General features: G+C 31.8%; 2 long non-coding RNA genes across 5 annotated transcripts; both read right to left on the bottom strand.

Moving 5' to 3' along the window:
- Positions 1-11,319: 11,319 nt before the first annotated feature.
- Positions 11,320-13,845, bottom strand: LOC131600211 (uncharacterized). Its single transcript, XR_009283064.1, has 2 exons — positions 13,604-13,845; positions 11,320-11,622 (listed from the first exon to the last, which is right to left on the bottom strand). It is a non-coding gene; the product is annotated as an uncharacterized LOC131600211 (long non-coding RNA).
- A 3,810-nt stretch (positions 13,846-17,655) lies between these two features.
- On the bottom strand, positions 17,656-20,327 carry LOC131600210 (uncharacterized). 4 transcript variants are annotated; one of them, XR_009283061.1, is made up of 4 exons: positions 19,736-20,327; positions 18,758-19,438; positions 18,075-18,322; positions 17,656-17,948 (listed from the first exon to the last, which is right to left on the bottom strand). It is a non-coding gene; the product is annotated as an uncharacterized LOC131600210 (long non-coding RNA). The 4 variants fall into 4 exon arrangements; XR_009283062.1 differs by having other exon boundaries at positions 18,075-18,846; positions 19,315-19,438; XR_009283063.1 differs by having other exon boundaries at positions 19,315-19,438; positions 19,736-20,325.
- Positions 20,328-20,555: the final 228 nt, after the last annotated feature.

Genomic DNA, 20,555 nt, shown 5'->3' with positions numbered 1-20,555 from the left:
GGTGATATTTCATACATATATTATTAAACTCACATTAATACTAATTCAAATTAATTATTTAATTATTTTTTTATTAAATATATATAATAGTTTAATATTAAGTAGAATACAATTACTTTAACATTAATATATTATTAATTTTAATGTTAATATTGTTTTAAATTTTATAATAATATTAATATGATTTTATGAGTATTCAACAAAAAAAAAATACTGATCGATGGAATCAAAATTCAATTTCCGGAAAAAAAAATTGCTCCCTCTAAAACTTTGTTAAATGACTTTATTCCATTTACAATTTGTTATGATTTGTAGCATAGATCTATGTAAAGACAATGACGATTGTTTATTGGGAATTGACTCAGTGCATTAACTTCTCCATTATTTTATATTATCAATTGTTATCTTCACCATGATAAATACTAATAACATAGAATATATCATAAAGTATATGGTATAAATAACATAGGTAAAAGTGATAAAAGTGAATTGAAAGGATTGCTAAAATATTGATTTTAATCCACTTTAGTCAATTGTCTCTATCTCAATATGTAGTAGAAAGTAACTAATGAAAGAGTGCATATAAATTATTATTAAATAAATAAATAAAATAAAATATAATTATTAATTATAAAAAAATAATTAAAAAGAGATTTAAGTAGTCTGAGTTTGAGTGATTAATTATTTTGCATCGGTAACATAAGAACTTGCAAAGCGTGTCCGTTTCTTGTTTCTCCAATAAACTCAACACATGAACACCACAACTCTAATACTTATCATAATACCATTGAAATATCCTCATGCTCCCCTACTATGCATGCCTATACCGCCAATAAACAAAATAAAAATTAGTCATTCAACTTAAATATTGTCAATTCATTCAACAATTTCATCAAATATGTATCAAACATTTTGTTCATAACTTATGTGCAAGAATCAGATCCAATGTCTACTACTCAAGTAACCTGATTTAAATGATATCCAGAACAATGAACCTTATGTCACCAAAATAAAGAAAGTGATAAAAATGACAAACTTCAAATAAAGAGTAGATCTTGTTCTCACATTACTTTTGATTTTGAATGATGAACAATTACAAAAACTACAATGTCATGAAACCAATTAAAATAACTAAAACGAAATAATCAAAAACACAATTAAATAGAAGTTTGAATTAACTGATAAGTGTACTTGATGAAGCAGGAATACTGATAACGGTGGTTTATGTGAAGGAATGCTACATAGAAGTCAAAATCAGCGATGGCAGAGAGAGGATGAAAATTTAAGGTTAAAATATATTTGTTTTTGTTTTCTTCTCTTTGCAAACTTGAAACAAAACAATGGTGTATTTTTTGGGTTTTAAGCAAAGAAGGAGCAGTCAAGGTTAAGACTTTACTGTGGGAGAGAGGAAGAAGGAAAGAAAATTATTCATAATTGGAGACCATTGGCGGATCTTGTTGTTTTTTACGGTCACCAGTGGCGGCGAAAATGGAAGTTTGAAAAGCAATGCATTTGGATCTGGTAAGAGAAGCAACTATTGGTATGAAAAGATGCGAAGAAGAAAAAATGGAAGAAGCCAGAGAAATAGAAGAGAAAATGAGTCTGCCTTTAGGAAATAAAATTTGTGGAAAATGAATTAATCTCTTCATGAGAAATAAAATATGTGGAGAAGGAATTAATCTCTTCATGAGGGTTCTTCTGATAGAGACTACATTTTATTTGCATTGGAAAAATGTTGAACCTTTACAGAGAGATAATGAGAAGAAACCTTGGAATTTGGTTATGCAGATGAAACATGAGGGAGAGCCAACATAAATGCATTGGAATTGGAAGTTTTTTTAAAAAAATCTTATCACGTGATTGGAAGTTATCATATTCCAATAAAAAAATTTGCATTAAATTAGTTGTTGGAATGTAATAATTATTAGTTGTGTAATTACTCTCGGGGTATGTAAAACCATCTTAAATTGATTGTGATTAGGGTAATTAAGCGAATTTGGTGGTAATTGATTTTTATATATTAAAGTAGATTAAGTTCAATCGTTCCAACGAGTTCTCTGTAAATCGTGTATCTCTATTTCACCCGGCCAATATGTATTCTTTATTGCAGCGTCTCTCTAAAAATCTCATATTATTATTGTGTTTTTTTATAAAAAATATTAATTTTAAAGTTTGTAGTTTATAAAATAATAATAATAATAATAATATATTTTTAATATAATTAAAAATATATAAAAGTGAAATATAATAAAAATTTACATTTAAAAAATTCATAATATTAATAAATATATTACGAAACAATTAAATATTTTGCGAATCAACTAATCTTGTATACGGAAATAAAATAATTTAAAATTAAAAATAAATAAAAAGTACATAAACCATAACAAATAAAAAAGGAAAGAATAATAAATAAATAAATACAATAGAAATAAGAAATAGAAACAAAAATGATAAAAAAATTGAATTATTTCATAATTTTATTAAATTGAATAATTAAAAAATATAATTCAAAACATAAGTTAATGACAATTAATTATATTTTATTTAACAATAAATAAAGCAATTAGTGGGGAACAATAATAAGAAAAAAATACTAAATGAAATTGTGTTATATAAATGTTTTGTATGTTTCTAATTTAAAATATAAACAAATTGTTTTATTTGACTATTTAGTAACAATTTACATAAAAACATCAGTAAAATTAAAATAATGTAATATATTATAACATTGGATAAAAAATAAGTTATAAATTAATGTTATAATATTAATCTTTTAACCTTCCATTCTTTTCAATTCAACATCTTCAATAATTTTTTCAATAATATATTAATTTTATGTGCAATTCCTTTATCTATAAAATTGTATATAAGATCAAATAAAAGAAAATTAATAGAGAAAGAGTAGTAATACTAAAGTATTTCTACATTATTAGAAACATTAGCCTCAATTTAAAATATTAGAAGAAGAAAACATGCAGGAATAAAAAAACATATTAATGGAAGAAACAATATGAGTAATTAGTAAATAAAGTAATGGTGGTAATTTATAACCTTGAGTCTTTGTTCAATGTTCAAACCTCTTGAAGATCTTCACCAAAACTACTACTTCTTATAGGTGTTCATTCATTTTTTGTTTTAGAAAATTGTGAGATTTAAGTTGGGTCATTTGTTCACCATGTATCGAGTAGATCTCACATTGATAGATGGTGCACAAAACAATCGTTTGAAAATAGTAAGTATTTGAATGCATGACTATAAATTAAGAAAATTTCTTCATCCACCTCCTAACCTTCTTGCCCACTCTTGGTGAATTTACCACACTACCCCTTGTTTCGGAAGTTCATTTTCGAAAAGGTACTTTTTTTGTAAAAAAATGTGTTTTCGGAAATGTATCTCCGAAAACGTGTTTTTTTTAATATAAAATATTGATTTCGGAGATGCATCTCCGAAATAAAGTTACTTTTCAGAAAATGTGGTGTTTTCGGAAGTTCATCTCCGAACGCACCCCCCTTGAGGGAATTCGGAAATGAACCTCCGAATTTATGTCTGGACAGAAGAAAAATGAAAAACAACAACGATTCGCTTTATTTAATCGGGTGAAGATTACAACGATAATATTACTGAAAATTAAAGTTACATATTGTTGAACACGGGTAGGTGGGGATGAGTCAACATTTTGATAACGTCGTCCGCCGATCTTTGAAGTTTCGCGTCCAACTCGATCGGGCCTTTCGAAGAAAATCGGTCGAACGTTGTCCACAAAACCGCTAAATCTTCGTCGTTCTTGATCTCAAAAGGTGTGAACTTAATGCCTCCCTCGTCGTTAAGCGATGGCGAGCGGTACTCGAGCTTGACAACCTTTCGATTCTCGGGATAGTGCAAAAGCGTGTTGAGCGACGGTATCAACTCCGCAAACGGCGTGTCGCGCGAGAAGCGAAATTGGAACGGCATCGAGTAGCCGGTTTCAAAGTACATGAATGCTAGGTGGGGGTAGGTTTGTGTCATTTGTGTTTTGTGGTGTGAAGAGGATGTAGAAGAGTGTGTAGTATTTATAGACTTATTGGAGCATTGATGGCCCAACAAACCTTATCCTGTCTCAGGGGACTTTTCGGAAATGAACTTCCGAAAATAGGAGGCAGAGATGTATATTTCGGAAGTTCATTTTCGAATTATGTAGAAACAGACATAAGTTTTGCATTTTGTTGATTGCTTAGTGTGTTGTGTAAATTGAACAAATGGAAGGTACATTAAACATAAATTAGACAAAGATGGCATAAAACATACTTATATTATATATGTATTGAATCGGTCCGATTTTACATGATAAACAACAATACATACAAAAATGGTCATTACAAACCAAAAACGATCCGGAACGAACTAAAATTCACCGAACCAATCGGTGGATCCTAAGTCCAAAATAGGCACGTTCTTCGACCGCTCTCTGTTTTGCTCGCGCTCTTGGCTCATCATTTCTTCAAACTCCGCCATTCTTGAAACGAAAGGATCCGGCCAAGTCTCCGCCTCATTTGAACGATATGCGGTCCATTGACAACAAGTAGCCGGTATAGGACACCCCGGTTTCAAAAACACTTGGACGAAGTGCCGCGATCGTAGATACCCGATGCATATGATCCGGCCCGACGAGTCCAATGGCGGTCGACTATGAAGTGGAAAGAAAGTCTCACTTAGTCCAAACCTCGTCAAATCGACGCATACAATATCATATGCACTTGCTATTAGATGACCCATATCGGGGAATGACATCCACTTCGAGACCGGAGCGATACCGGTAAGTGATGGAACAAGTGAATCATGAATTTTCGCAAACTTTTCTTGATTTTCATATAGTCGGCCGTAGATGTCCCGATACGAAGTCAACTCTGCAATAAGTTCCCATCGGACTAAAGTGTGATTATTTTCCCCTTTACCGAGCAAACCCGCAACGGCCCGATATCCACAATTGTCGTCGCCTCCAACATCAACGATGTTATCGATATATTTGTGCATAAAAAGTGGCATCTCATCAATGTGGACAATGGGTGATTTTTTTATCGGCGGTGTGCGAGGTGGCTTCGAAATACGGGCACCTTTGTTACCACTACACTTGGACTTAGGTGTCTCATGAATTTCCGGGAACGATGCATCAACATGTTCAAAGTAGGAAGGAGATCGTTTTGTTGACGTGTCATCTTGTGTAATTTTGGACTTTTTCGGTGCACCTTTCGTCTTAACCGGTTGAGATGGCGGTTTCAAATCGGTGGTCTCCGGAAATGCGATCTTTCGCAATTGTTCTTTTATATGCATTTTTGTTGTGTCGTCCGCTTTAGCAAACTTCTCCATTATCACTTCCAACTCGTCGGAGATGGTGATTTTGGAGTCATTTTCTTTCGGCGGGTCAAAATAATCAAAACGAAGTTTCTTCCAATGGTCGGCTACCTCATCCATGCGTATGGGTGAATTCAACTTTTTCTTTTTTGCAAGTATACAAGCACATGGAAGGCCGTATGTCTTTCTAATGGTGCACCCACATAATGAACTATCCGTCCCCGTGGTCTCCGACCGCTTAGCTTCATGAAACAAAATATTCAAACCCGTTCGAGATATGTTGTAAATCAATTGGGAGAATAGAATTTGGCCCTTATACCGGTGTTCCATAACCGTCTTGCTCCGACCGAACGATGTTTGAATTTCATTGTGTTGATTTTGAAGCATTTGGTTGACGGTGTCCCATCCCCGACACAAATCCCCCTTGCTATCACCCAACCACCTCTTGAAGACCGCATGTGCGGATTCAACTTGGTTAGTCGTGGTGCAACCAAGATGTCTAACCCGATTTGTCCAAGCGCACACGACTTTTTCTCTAACTTTGTCAAGAATGGTGGATTCGACGTAATGACAAAAAGTCTTAATGGAACCACACAAAGACCTAAAGTGTACCAATTTCTCGGTATACACCTCTTCGGAGTATGCATCCAAAATTTCCCTCCATGCCGCCATTATCCTATCAACCACAACACCGACTTTGACAACTTTACCATTTTCATCCAGCCTATCTTTTGTCCCAACCGCAGGTTTCAACTTGCTTCTCACGTTGCAAGTTATGTGATACCGGCAAAGTAAAGCGGTAGATGTCGGGAAGACGATATCGACCGCATTCATCAAAGCATTGTCCCGATCGGTGACAATGACGTTTGGCATAACCTCTTGATCAACTAACAAAGACTTGCAAATTCCCAAGGCCCACGTAAAGTTGTCTTCTTTTTCACACTCCAAAAAAGCAAACCCCACCGAATAAGTCTTGTCCGTCGAGGTCACGCCGACTATCTCTAGAAGCGGAAGCCTATATTTGTTTGTCTTGTACGTCGAATCCATGACTAGAACGGTTGGAAATATGTTGAATAATTTGATACTTTAGGGATGAGTCCAAAAAATATCACGCACCGTAACTTTATCCTCGGAGGTTCGGAAGCTTGAAACATATTTGTTATCGCCTAGTAGTTTCAAAAGTTGTTGCATTTCCGACCGAGGGCCCATATTCAATACTTTGAGATTGTGCCGTTCATTGTAAACTTGCTTGATATTTGAAACGCTATCTGGATTCTTACGCTTCAAATCGGCAAGTATGTTGCGAGGCGCCACTTTGACTATCGTTAGGTTCGATATCACATTCCTCTCTTCGCGGGACAAACGACACGCCATTGGATGTCCGTGTAACTTGACATCCAAGGCATGATTATGAATTCCACAAATTACGGTTAACCGCCACAAATCATCAACCCTCCGAGTAGCACGCAACTTAAACGGACACCCGCACTTTCTCGATCCCGTGTCCTCGTGTTTTAGCACCCGGTTTGATTGGACATAACTACCACCCCGTTCGCAATTCAAAACAACGAAAGCTTTCCGCCTACTATTTCCGTTGTCTGACCTTAAAATAACAATTCCAAATCCATGTTTGTTAGCTTCCTTCCGAACCCAATCAATCAATTGTTCGCGACTACCGAAGCTCCGATCATTTGTAAAATATTGTCGAACATCGACCGCATTGATCATAGGAGTAACGTCAATAACCGGATCGTTATTAACGTTGACAATTTCCGGAACTAATACTCCATCGTCTCGCACAATGTTGTCCGGATGCACCATACCTAACAAATGAATAAATTAGCAAAATTGGCCAAAACTGTTTTTTTAACTGCCAGGGCATATTTCGGAAGTTCATTTCCGAAATTTATTAGGTAATATATTTCGAAAATGAACTTCCGAACCATATCAGTTTCAGCATAAAATTTATCAATCAATGTAGTGAAATAGGGGATGAAATGAGTGATGTTTACTTGAAATTGTAGCTTTCTATGCTCCCTTTAACGTGATCAACGGTTTGAAACTTGATTTTAGGGCGAAAAATGGATGGAGATTGATTGGGTTTTGGAGAGGGTTTTGAGATGTTTTGGAGAAAAATGATGAAATAATGAAGGAGGGAAATTTGTATATGCAGGAATATTTTCGGAAATGAACTTCCGAAAATATTCACGTTTTTAAATTTTTTTAACTTCGGAGATGCATCTCCGAAAACACCACTTTTTTGGTGTTTTCGGAGATGCATTTCCGAAGTTAAAAAAAAATTCAAAAAAAAAAATAACTTCGGAGATGAATCTCCGAAGCAGGGGCAGTTTTGGTTTTTCGCTGGGGGTGACCCCCATAGGGAGGTGGATAAAGAAATTTTCTTAATTAATTACAAGCATTTTAAATAAACAAAATAAATATAAACAACATTTAAGAAAGAACTATTTCTTTGGGAAAAAGAATTAATAGTACGATTAAAAGATAATCAGATGAGAATAATTTTAAAGGATGGTTATTGTTTGTGGGATAGTGTTGATAGTGGGATGGTAGTTGTATTAAATAAAAATAAAGAAAGTGGGGAGAGAGACTATTTAATTAAGTTGAAACAAGATAAAGCAGTGTTTTAAAAACCGGACCGGACATCAAACTGGTGAGGGTACTGAGTCACTGGTTTAATGGTCGAACCACTGAGTCACTGGTCGAACCGCATGACTAAACCGGGTTAAACCAGATAACTCGGTTGAATAGATCGGACGTTATAACAAAATTATATAGGTATAAAATCTGTCGAACCGGATGATTCAGTCTCTACAAAATATAACTAACACTTAAATTTTTTGAAAATCTTACAAGTTCATAAATCAAATTTAAATTTTGCACATAGGTATCACACACAATAGAATAGTACATAATTATAAAATATAATTGCAAACAAAAGTTTAATCGCAACATAATCTAATTGAATAATTTATAACAAAATAACTCCATTGTCTACTAAATTTAATTTCAACAAAATAACATATTCTAATCTACTTCTTCAATATCAAAATCAACCGCATCTACAACAATTTTTTATTTTTCTATTTTATTTTTTATTTTAATTTTTCATTAAAATAGTCAAAATTTAAATTTTCTAAAAAAATTAAAAAATGCATTTAAACCGCCGGTTCTCAAAAACCGTCGGTTTTAGCGGTTTACACCGGTTTTAGCGGTTTACACCGGTTTTGACCGGTTCACACCGGTTCAATGACATTCCCGATCCAGCTATTGAACCAGACCGGTTACCTGGCCGATTCCCGGTTCAACCGGTCCGACCGGCCGGTCCGGTTTTTAAAACACTGAAATGAAGAGAGGTGGGAGGTTTTAGAGGGAAATTTGAGGAATGATTATAATTTAGTATGATATAATATGATTTATTAAATAGTATAATTTATCTTTTATTAATTTTTAGGAGGAGGTGGTCAATTGATCAATAAAACGTTGTAAGTGGTTTATTGTATAATTTATGTTTGTCACGTATTTATTAATAAGTTGTAGGATTATAATTTAGTATGATATAATGAAACGTAGTGAGTGATTAATGTATAATTTATTTTTGTCACATATTTATTAATTTATATTATTTTTTTGTTATTTATTTATTAAATATTAAAATTTATTTTTTATTAAATTGATTGATTATTTAAGATAGATTTTGGCAGAAAAGTTTTTGAAAAAACAAGTTGTAAGATTATAATTTAGTATGATAATATAATTTATTAAATAGTACTACCTCCGTTCCTTTTTATAAGAGAAAATCCACTTTTTAGATTCATTGAATAATCAATGTATCTAGTCTATAAAGAGACCAAATACATTAGTTATTCAATGAACCTAAAAAATGACTTGTCTCTTATAAAAAGGAACGGAGGTAGTATAATTTATCATTTATTAATTTTTGGAAGGAGGTGGTCAATTGATCAATAAAACGTGGTGAATAGTTTATGTATAATTTATTTTTGTCACGTGTTTATTAATTTATATAATTTATTTTTGTTATTTATTTATTAAATAATATACTTTATTTTTTATTAAATTAAGTGATTATTTATAATAGATTTTGGCGGGAAAGTTTTGGAGGGAATAAGTTGTATGATTATAATTTAGTATATGATATGATGTTAGAAAAGTTTAATCAATGCTTCATAGGATTTTGTTATTTAAATCTATAACAATATATAAAGGCAAAACGTGGTTTTGGTGTAGCCTATTTTTCTTCTAATTATACCTTTTTTCATTTTTATTTTTAACTGCAAGCTCTCTTTACTAACTATTATATAGCAGTTTTTATTTCTTTTTTATTTTGTTTTTTTATTATGTTATAAATAATTAAAAAATAAACACATGAAAAACAATGTTCATAATTTTACCCAATTACACATTAAAGAAAATAGAAAATGTTAAATAAAGTTGAATAAAAAAAATTAAAGAGTAATAAAACAAATGTTTTTCCAAAGAGCAGTAATTAAAAAATATGGAGTATCAACTATCAAATAAAAAGGAAAAGTAAATTACTTTCATAATTATGCATTACAACATCTCAACCTGTGGCGAAATTTTTTTCTAAATAACTAAGTTTTTCAAAACAATTACTCATATGACCAAACTTTCAAATTAATTACATAAATGACAATTTTTTTACTATTTGAACACATAGTCGCCACTTGCATTGGCGACTTGTAAATTGTGGCGGTTTAAAACCCCCGCAAATCTTTTTCTTAAGGCAAGTCGCCACTTGCATTGACGACTACACTTAGAATTTTATTTTTTTTTAAACTGTGGGTGTTCAAAACAGCCGAAAATCTAAATTTTAAAAAAAAATTGCGGCGGTTTTGAATCGCCTCAATTTACAAAAATATTAAAATTTAGGGTTAAATATACAAAACCCCGTGTAATATAGGCGAAATTTGATTTTCCCCCAGTAAAAAAAAATTTTTGAACGCCCCCTTGAAATATAAAAATACTATATCTTTTTCCCCCTACGTGTAAAATTTATCCCCCTGTAATATTTTTTTGTTTGATTTCTCCCCAGATTTGGTGTTTTATTTGCACGCTTAGGGGGGTAATCCAAAAAAAAATATTACAGGGGGAAAGTAAAAAAATTAGTTTACGAGGGGGGTAAATCGAATTCCGCCTATATTACAGGGGTAAAAGTGGTATTAACCCTAAAATTTAAGTGTAGTCGCCAATGCAAGTGGCGACTTGCTCTAAAAAATATATTTGCGGGGGTTTTAAACCGCCACAATTTGCAAGTCGCCAATGCAAGTGGCGATAATGTGTTTAAATAGTGAAAAAATGGTCATTTATGTAATTAATTTGAAAGTTTGGTTATATGCGTAATTTTTTTGAAAAACTTAGTTATTTAAAAAAAATTTGCATGTGGCATATTATCTGGCCAATTTTCCTTATATGGTCAAGTCAAACGAATAAAGACTAGTATATAACAATTTACGATGGCTTCAGAGTGAGAGCTCCAAATTTCATCGAGACGGTTTCTTTCAAAAGAAAAAAGAGAAATAAATGGTAGCGAAAGGCATTAACAATGTCATCCCTAAAACAGTGCTTCTTCTCTTAAGCATTCTCTCGTCACTTAGGATCTGTTTGGTTCAAATGAGGGGAGAGAGGGGGAGAGATTTTAATGGAGGAAAGGGGAGAGGAGGGAAGGAGAAGGATTTTTATTAATTATATTTATGTTTGGTTCAAACGAGGGGAGGGGTGGGGAGAGAAGAGATTTTGGTTAAAAATATGTTTGGTTCACAAGGGGATGGAAGGGGTTTTATTAATAATTTACAATTTTATCCTTATGATTTTATATAAATGATAAGATGAAAATTTTATAAATAATTTTTTAGAAATAATATTTGTAATATTTGTAACACCCCAATTCTACCCGAAAATATGATGCGAGAAATATCAGAGTATTTAAAATTTCAAACAACAAATTGGAGTATCACATATCAACTTAAAACTTCAACTTGTATTTCATTCAACAATGATACATAGCATTCGAATACCAGTCAACTATCAGCTTTATCTCAATTCAAACAACTTGGAAGTATAATAAGTACTTCATATTATTCAACTTGGATTCAACGGTTATAATAACAACAACTAAAAACATCGACAACATAGAAATAGCGATATAAACAATCCCCCCGAGTGCTACGTATCAGAACAACAATCCAACAGGACTCGATGAAGCAACAAACTTCCACAACTATACTTGAGTACCTGCCCATTTCCCATAGTAGGGGAAACATCAGCAGAAAGGGTGAGATATCAAACTATATAAATAGGATCATGATAAATCATATATTAGGTAAAGAATATAAATGAATCACCGCCTCACACAACATCAACATAAACAGCACAAAGAACATCATCAATGAATAGTCATGATAACAACATATAAACATATTCAACAGGTCATCATATAAGCATCATCAACAAGTCAACACATAGGCATCTTTATTATATATCAGAAATTAGACATATTCGGTTAATCGTATTCACAAGTATTAATACCATCATTCTATTTATTAAATCACAAATTCACATCTTCACATAATTCCATCATTTAATAAGTCACAAAAATACAATCATTATATAGTCACAAAACGTCACAACTATGAATCACATAAGACCCATGGGACATGACTCATGTATATGCATGTGGTACCAATTGGAGCTTCAGCCCCCGTCACCAATTGCCCAATTCAGAGGCACAAGGCATAAGCCTTCGTCACTAGTTTGCCAATTTAGGCCGTCACAGAGTTTGCATATGAAATGTGACTCGAAAAATAAGACAATACAACATACTCATCACAATCACATATCGTCACGGGGCATAAGCCTATATCACAATCAATTACCATCTATACGAGGTAATTCACGTCATCATAATATTTCATCTTCACTTAGTCACAAAATCATCATCACAAATATATACAACATCACGTATTACAAATCACCACAAAACATCATCATGTTTCGACACATCATCGCAACTATATAATTTCGCATATAAACAAGTCATTACATATATATCTTCATGCTTCGACATATCACAACAAACATACAACTTCGTGTATTAACAAAATCGTCACAAATATACAATTCGCATATCATCAAGATTATTACAATTATCATCATGTTTCGGCATATCGACACAATTACTCAATTTCACATATTAACAGAGTCATCCAAATCAAAACCACAATTTTCGATCAATTCGTAAGATAATCTCAACATGCTAATTTATCAAGTAAACCGAATCAACCTCCAATTAACATTTAACTAAATTAGAAATCATGTTAATTATCAAAAACAACATCATTTACATAACAATGTATTGTTCTCAACATCAATATTCAACCAAAACACGATTACAGTCAAATTCTCAAGGTGCCGTAATTTACCGATAAACCGAATAATTAATCTAATTCCAAATTTATTCCAATTAAATAGTCTTATTGAAATTAGTTTAACTATTAATTAAATCCACCAATTAATAATCCTATCATATTAAGTTTCAATTCAATATTCTATTTCAAATTCAATTTTCGATTTACTATTTCATTTTCTATTCCAAAACCAACATTTAATATAAAGGATACTCAAATCTACACCATTTTGGTCGGTTCGTAAAATAGCACAATTTCAATAAAATATTACTACCATGTTAACCTACTAATTAAACTTAGCTACCACGTAAACTTTCATCAAATTCCGTACAATTAATTATACTGCTTAATTCGACTATTTCGATCAAACGGAACTGTTTTGCATTTCATTAATTTTATAACTGCTACTGTTACACACTTCTTATCCTATTAATTAATTATACTTTTATTTCATAATGTTTCCATTCTCATTTCTATTATACTATTATAAGTAACTAATAAAAATGTGGACACAATAGAAAAATGATTCCACAAGGCATGTTGGAACAGTAAGTGACACAAAAGCAATTACCCATGAACATCATAAAACGAAACAAGGGGCTACATGAAGAATAACCAAGTAACAATCACTCTTGGACTGCCGGACGTCACACAACAGCATTTTTAATAAATTCCACTTTCAATGAACAGCCACAACAATTTCAAACAGTGGCAGAAACAAAATTAACACAACACAATGATTAATTTATACCCTAAACCCACATACAACCCATCATATTCTCATTTAGGTAGTAAGAATCCCCCCTTACCTTAGATTGAGTGCATCTCTATGAAGTTTCAATGGAAAATTGGAGAAAAATGTCACTTGAGAGCGACACTTTAGGTCTTCCTTTTCTCCTCTTCACAACCCTAGCCCCATTTTCTCTTTTCTTTCTCTTCTTCCTCGGTTCCTTTTTCTCTTCTATGCTACTACTTTTAAAAATCACAAAAAGTGGTACCACCACTTGTTACTACTATTTAATAATGGGCCTATTAAAATATACACCTTAATACTTAGAGATGTCATTATTTAAGCCCAATATCTTTTCTACACTTAATATAAAAATAACACTTCCACATAAATTCCATTAAAAAAATAAAATCCGATTATTTTAATATACCGACTTATTACTCAGTGCCTCATATTTTCGGTCTAATCTTAATTACTCGGAAAATTCTCAAAACGCTAAACATTGACTCATTAATACTTTTAATACTAAAAATATTAAAATTTTCGATTTAATGTCGATCCGCTATCCCGAACTAATACCGACTAAATCGCTCCAAAACGCGAAAATTTCAGTAAATATCACAAATGTCTAAATTAAGCCAATAATTATTTTTCTGGGAGTTACAATATTGAGTGATTAAAAATTTATAACTTACCACATAACGTTATAAAAATTGAATACATTTGATATGTATTATAACTTTCGACCAAAATTATGTATCTGTTGATAACAACTTTTGAATACATAAAATAACTTTCGATTGAATTGCCACCGTCACTTGCTAATCTTCATGATATGTTCCGTGTGTCTCAATTGAGGAGGTACATTGCGGATCCATCGCATGTTGATCAATTAGATGATGTTCAAGTAAGGGATAACTTGACGGTTGATACATCACCTATGCGAATTGACGATCGAGAAGTTAAGAGGCTTTGTGGTAAGGAGATCGCTTTGGTGAAAGTGATTTGGGGAGGACTGGCCGATGGCAATGTGACGTGGGAACTCGAGAGTAAGATGAAGGATTCGTATCCAGAGTTATTCGCTTGAGGTAATTTTCGAGGACGAAAATCTTTTGAGTGGGGGAGAGTTGTAACATCCAAGTTTTTCTATTTTATATATTTTATAGCTATTTTATTATTAGTGTAATTATTTAATTATTATATAGTGTGATAATTATTTAATTGTGTGTTATTGTGCTAATTGGGTTAATTGAGCTATTAGTAGAATAATGAGTAATACTAGCTACTGGTTCTAAAGTTGAGAATAAAAGTAAATGAGGAGTAATTGATATTAAGCCCATTAACTTAAGGGAAAGATAGTAAGGAAATTAGGTTATTCCATAAGACTATCATTTAGTAAGAAAGAAGAGAGAAGATAAGAGAGAAGTAAAGAAAGAAGAGGAAATTGGAGGAATCTTGAAGAAGAGGGACTTTTGATTCAAGGTAAGGGGGATAATCCTTTTTATTATGGGTTTGTATAACCTGTTGTGGATAGTAGTATACTATGTGTTTAATCTTTCATTTCTATAAATTTCATATGTTAGGGTTTAATGGAAATCCATGGAATTTGTGGGATTAAGCATGTTTAATGTTGTTATAATGATAACCCATGGTTAGAAACATGATTAGGAACCCTTTACATGTGATAAATTGTTGTTTGGATGAGTTTGGGCTGGTGTGAGTCGTCGGGCGAGTGTTCGTCTGCACGCCTTCGTCGGGCGTACCAGCGGGCGAGAGGACCAATTTTGTGACCAAGTTTCTGTTTCGGAGCGTCGGGCGAGTCATTTCTTTCGCCATGCGAAAATGCCCTGTTTTACCAAAATTCTAAAATGCACAACTTTTGATCCGTAACTCTGTTTTATGTGTCGTTTGAAACATTAGGAAGCTAATGTAATTATCTATATGATAGAAGTAGAATGGTTGACAATTGATGAATTAATTATGATGTTGTTGTGTGAATAACATGTAATTATATATATGTGCGTTATGGATTGATGATTGTGAATAACATTGTTAATATGTTATATAATATAATATTCATGATGTGTGTGTATGAATATATGCGATTTGGATGTATTGTTGAGAAGGATACTTGATGCATGTTGTGCAACTTTTGGTGAATAATTCTAATAAATAGGATTATTGTGATATGCATGTATAATTAAGGTTGTGTGATAATCTTAATTGCATATGTTGTGTAATGTTGTACACGCATTCTTGGGGAGATTGTGCTCCGAGTTGGCTTTGATCCTTGTGTGGAAATAGAGGCGGCTTTGTTCCTTTTGTGGATTCGGAAGCGGTAAACTATATGTTCATATTTGAGGGTTTTGATCTTATCCGAATCGGAAGCGTGGCTCTGGTTTTAAATCGGGAGCGGTGAGGCAAAATTTATAACTAAAATATTTTAATTTAATTAAAATATATTTTAAAATTAATATATTTTAAATGTTTTATGATTTAAAATCATCAAATTATTATAATCAATTTCATTTAATATATTTTTTAATTGATAATAAAATTACCTCACCTAAACACTCTTCCTATTATTTAAAAAAATTAAAATTGAAAAACACATCAAAATTATAAAAAAAAGAAATAGATATTAAGTCTCTTTTTATATTAAACTACTCGAAAATTTATTATCTATCTGTGTGATTTTTAAATTAATAAATCAAACAATACACATTATAAATTGTTATTATATATTCTAAATAAATATTATCATTTAATTGGTAACATAGTTTAAAAAATTATTTAAAAAATCAATTAATATTATATAATTATAAGATAAAAATGTGAGACCCTGGGCGATAGCCTTGGTGGCCTACCCCTAAGCTGGCCCTGTACAAACACATATACATGATCTTTCACCTCACATGAGCAGATCCTCTAAACCACTATAAACACCACTGTATAAAATTTCTCGCCGCGATGGATAAACTCTAACCACCACTATTTATTATACACCTATTAAGACTTCTGAATATTTCTGCTCTTGCAGAAATAACACACATCTATACTGTTTTACTATTATATATATTAGCGGGATACCCGTGCGTTCGCACGTGTACTGCTGTGGACTGCGAAATTGTCACCAATTTATTATGAGAATTCAAACAAATTAAAAAAATTAAAATATTATTAGATAAAATAAAATATAAATTAGAATATAATTGTATAAGTTATTAAATACAACTTTTAAGAAAAACTTTTAAACACGTATTTTGTAAAAAAATAACTATGAAAAATAGAAAGTGTTGGAAAATTAAAAACCTCAGGTGAACACTCTTGTACCCTTGAATTTAATTGGGTATCGATACCCACGTCCAATTAAATAGTAGAATTCGTGGCCACACCACTTATTTATTTTATTTTTAAATAAATTAAAATTAAAATACAATTTATACTAAAGGTATTCGTACACAACTTAAACTCATGGGTACAAAAAATTTTAGCAAAAACGTTATTTGTCAATTTGTTTATAATAGTATAAAACAAAGAGTGTTGTGTTTTATTTAGAGCATCAGAGGTATTTATAGACCGGAAAAGTAAAAAAAAAAAAGAAGATCAACCTTACTGCATAGCAGTGTTGGTAATAGTTAAATATTGGTTTTCCAAGCTAGTAGTGTTGGTAATAGTTAAATATTGGTTTTCCAAACTAGTCTATATCTGACAGGTTATTATCCCAAATAAATTAGGTTTTGATTTTATTTACTAAAAATGTACTTTGAGATAGTAGGATCTAATGTATATTTGAAAGATTTTGTTATATATATATATATATATATATATATATATATATATATATATATATATATATATATATATATATATATATATATATATATATATATATATATATATATATATATATATATATATATATAATTTAATATGAAATTTAAAAACAATCCTTGAAAATAGAATTAGATTGACATTTTGTTTGGCAGTGAGACTTTTAACAGCATACTATTACATTATTCATTTAATTTTTTCTCTGATTCACTAAATTTTTTTTTAATTGAAATTTAACTGAATAATTTCCCATTGTATATTTATCATTATATATATAGAAAAGTCCAATGCACAATATATCTCATTATTAATTATATGTTCATTCATTCAACACAAAAAGCTAATTATATAACACTGGTTTTGATTAATAGCTATAAAAACACCATATATGGTAAATGATACTTTGACATCAACAATTGAGTGTAGCAAAACCTATTATTCATATTCAAACTCAAACTTTACATGACTATGGTAAATGATTGGGCTATGGCATTAATGATGACAGGAACCTGATGCATGTCACAAACCTGATGTGCCCAACTATCATTCAAAGTTTGATTCTTGCAGCATTGTCACGAACCTGATGTTGCCTAACATCAATAACTCCATTATCATAACACAGTTATAACTTATAAGCTAATATAATGCACAACTAAACTTAATTAATAAAAAAATATCAAGCATCAAATAATCCACAACCACGTCATAACAATCACCTGCCAAAGGAAGCACTTTGTGATCAGCTCTTGGACATACTCAACAACTACATTTCGGCGTCGCTCACAAGGCGAATTAGGCTTAGTGCTAGCAATTAGCTCCGCAGTTCTCTGTTCAGCCTTTGACCACTACTCTGAGTCAAGCACCTGTATCATAGAAGCAACTTCATTTGATAGCAAACCATTTGGCAGTGGCCCACTTTGGGTCTTTTCCCATTCTATTTATTCTCCCATGTAAAAACCTTTACCTAAAATCAATGAATTAAAGAAAAAAGGTATCAATGAATTAAAGAAACAGCTCACACCATATGCTTAAATCCTAAATTCAGGACAGCCCATTACACCCTATGCAATATCAATAAATTCTTAAACAGCATTGGCATGTAAAATTAGAACACCATTGGCATGCAAAATTATTTGACCACCCATATCAGGAGCAGCTCCACATTGATACCACTAAACTTCATCAAAATAAAATTGTATAAAAAAAACCAACAAAATGGTTAGAACATATTTAAGCACAATGCATCTCATATATCTATTTCAACCTGCAGTAAAGTGACCATTAAATGAAGTTATCCAGTGCAACAAGTATACCAATATAAAGCAATCTAGTACACATAAATGGAAAACTGCAGAATGAACAATCACATTATAAGTATCAACTCACAAAAAATTCATACTTTAGAGATTCTCGCAATTTTCTCGACTTCTCCCAATTTCGAATACCAGACCATGGAACGCAACAATGACAACCACTTTGTCATTCCTCCTGCATCACATCATCTCAGACAATGCTCAGCAAACTCAGACAATGCTCATCCAAAGGCACATATTGTCTTAAAGAAGGGGTGGTAAATATCCTTTAATTTCGACAACGTATTAAATCACACGCACTAACAGTTTCGTCAAGAGTTTCACTAAGCAGGAAATTGTTATTTGCCATAAAATGCATAATTGTAACAATATTAGTGTGCTAAAAAACTGAAACAAAGAAAAAGTCATAAAAAACACTCCAAACATGTAGCAAAAACCAGAAAATACAACACAGCAACAACCATTTTGGAGCACAAATGTCCAAAGTTTATGATGGTTCAAAGCTACAATATACGAAACAAATAGGAAAAAACGTTGGATGGATTTCATAGATGTTTTGCAGCATGAATTTTATGGCCATCACTTGCGATAATTAATATGACAATATAATTCTAAGATAAGCTAAAATTATATAGTAATCTACCATATAACTTTGTAACTCGAGTAGATTTTAGCCATCACCAGAAGGGATTTTGTTTTAAAACTTGATACTGCTTGAAGTCTGTACATACCCTCCATCCTTGTTCATATGCTAAAGTGTGTCTATCCTTCAAGTAACAAAAGCAAACAAACAAATTAGAATGGTTCAAGTACACATGAATTGAAAAAGTACCCAAACAAAAATATACCAACCAACTAAGTGAGTTTTCAAATCTATAATTATAATTTCATATCTATAATTATAATTTCAGATCTATAATAATTAGTTCACATCCTGTACTTTCTTCATTATCTTACCCACCTAATAAGAATCATAACAATCAGAGCAAATATTATGCAAATGATAAAAGCTATCTAGTTAGAGCTTTTAAAAGAAATTTTTCAGTTTAATTTTAAGCCCATACCTTGTTAGATTCAAAACTCAGTGGTAAAACTCGACTATGGCGTGTTGTAGTGGTGAGGGATCATTTGTGTCTCTTCCTTCAGTGAGATACCAAAAGAACAAAACAACATTGAGGACGACGAAGAAGAAGAGGGAGAAGGAAGACGAAGAGGAAGACGAAAGAAGTTCGAGAGAGAGAGAGAGAGAGAGAGAGAGAGAGAGAGAGAGAGAGAGAGAGAGAGAGAGAGAGAGAGAGAGAGAGAGAGAGAGAGAGAGAGAGAGAGAGAGAGAGAGAGAGAGAGAGAGAGATGATGATGAGAGAGAGAGACAAAGAGAAAGGAAGATAGAGAAAGAAATTATTGATGTTATTGGGAGAAGAAGTGGATGGAGGCAGAAGTGACGTTTGCTTTTTCTGAAACCAGTTCAAAAAAGTCTGCATTGGGAAGGTGATAAAGTGGTGGTTTGGTTTCATTTGAAGTCTTAAGCGTCATATGAAGGCCAAATTGCTAACTAAAAACAACAACATCAACAAAGTAGTAGTAATATTTGGACCAAGCAGACAATTAGTTACAAAAAGCATTTTTAGGACAATATTTAACCCCGAAAAGAAGATGTGGAGGATTTTAAACAAATGACAGAATTGGATTTTCCAGGTACACTTGTTTTCTTATTTTATAGATTATAAAAATCATTTTAAAATAGCATTTAAAAAAAACTGAAACAACAAGCTTAATGTGATTAAGTATAACTGTTAGAAAAATGAAAAGTTGTTCATTGATATTTTTATAATGAATTTTTTTTTCATTGACTTGTACAATTTCGGCTATGTTAATTATCTATGA

This window comes from Vicia villosa, linkage group LG4 (assembly GCF_029867415.1).
Source record: "Vicia villosa cultivar HV-30 ecotype Madison, WI linkage group LG4, Vvil1.0, whole genome shotgun sequence".
Classification (NCBI taxonomy): domain Eukaryota; kingdom Viridiplantae; phylum Streptophyta; class Magnoliopsida; order Fabales; family Fabaceae; genus Vicia; species Vicia villosa.
This window is presented reverse-complemented; position numbering and strand designations above follow the sequence as displayed.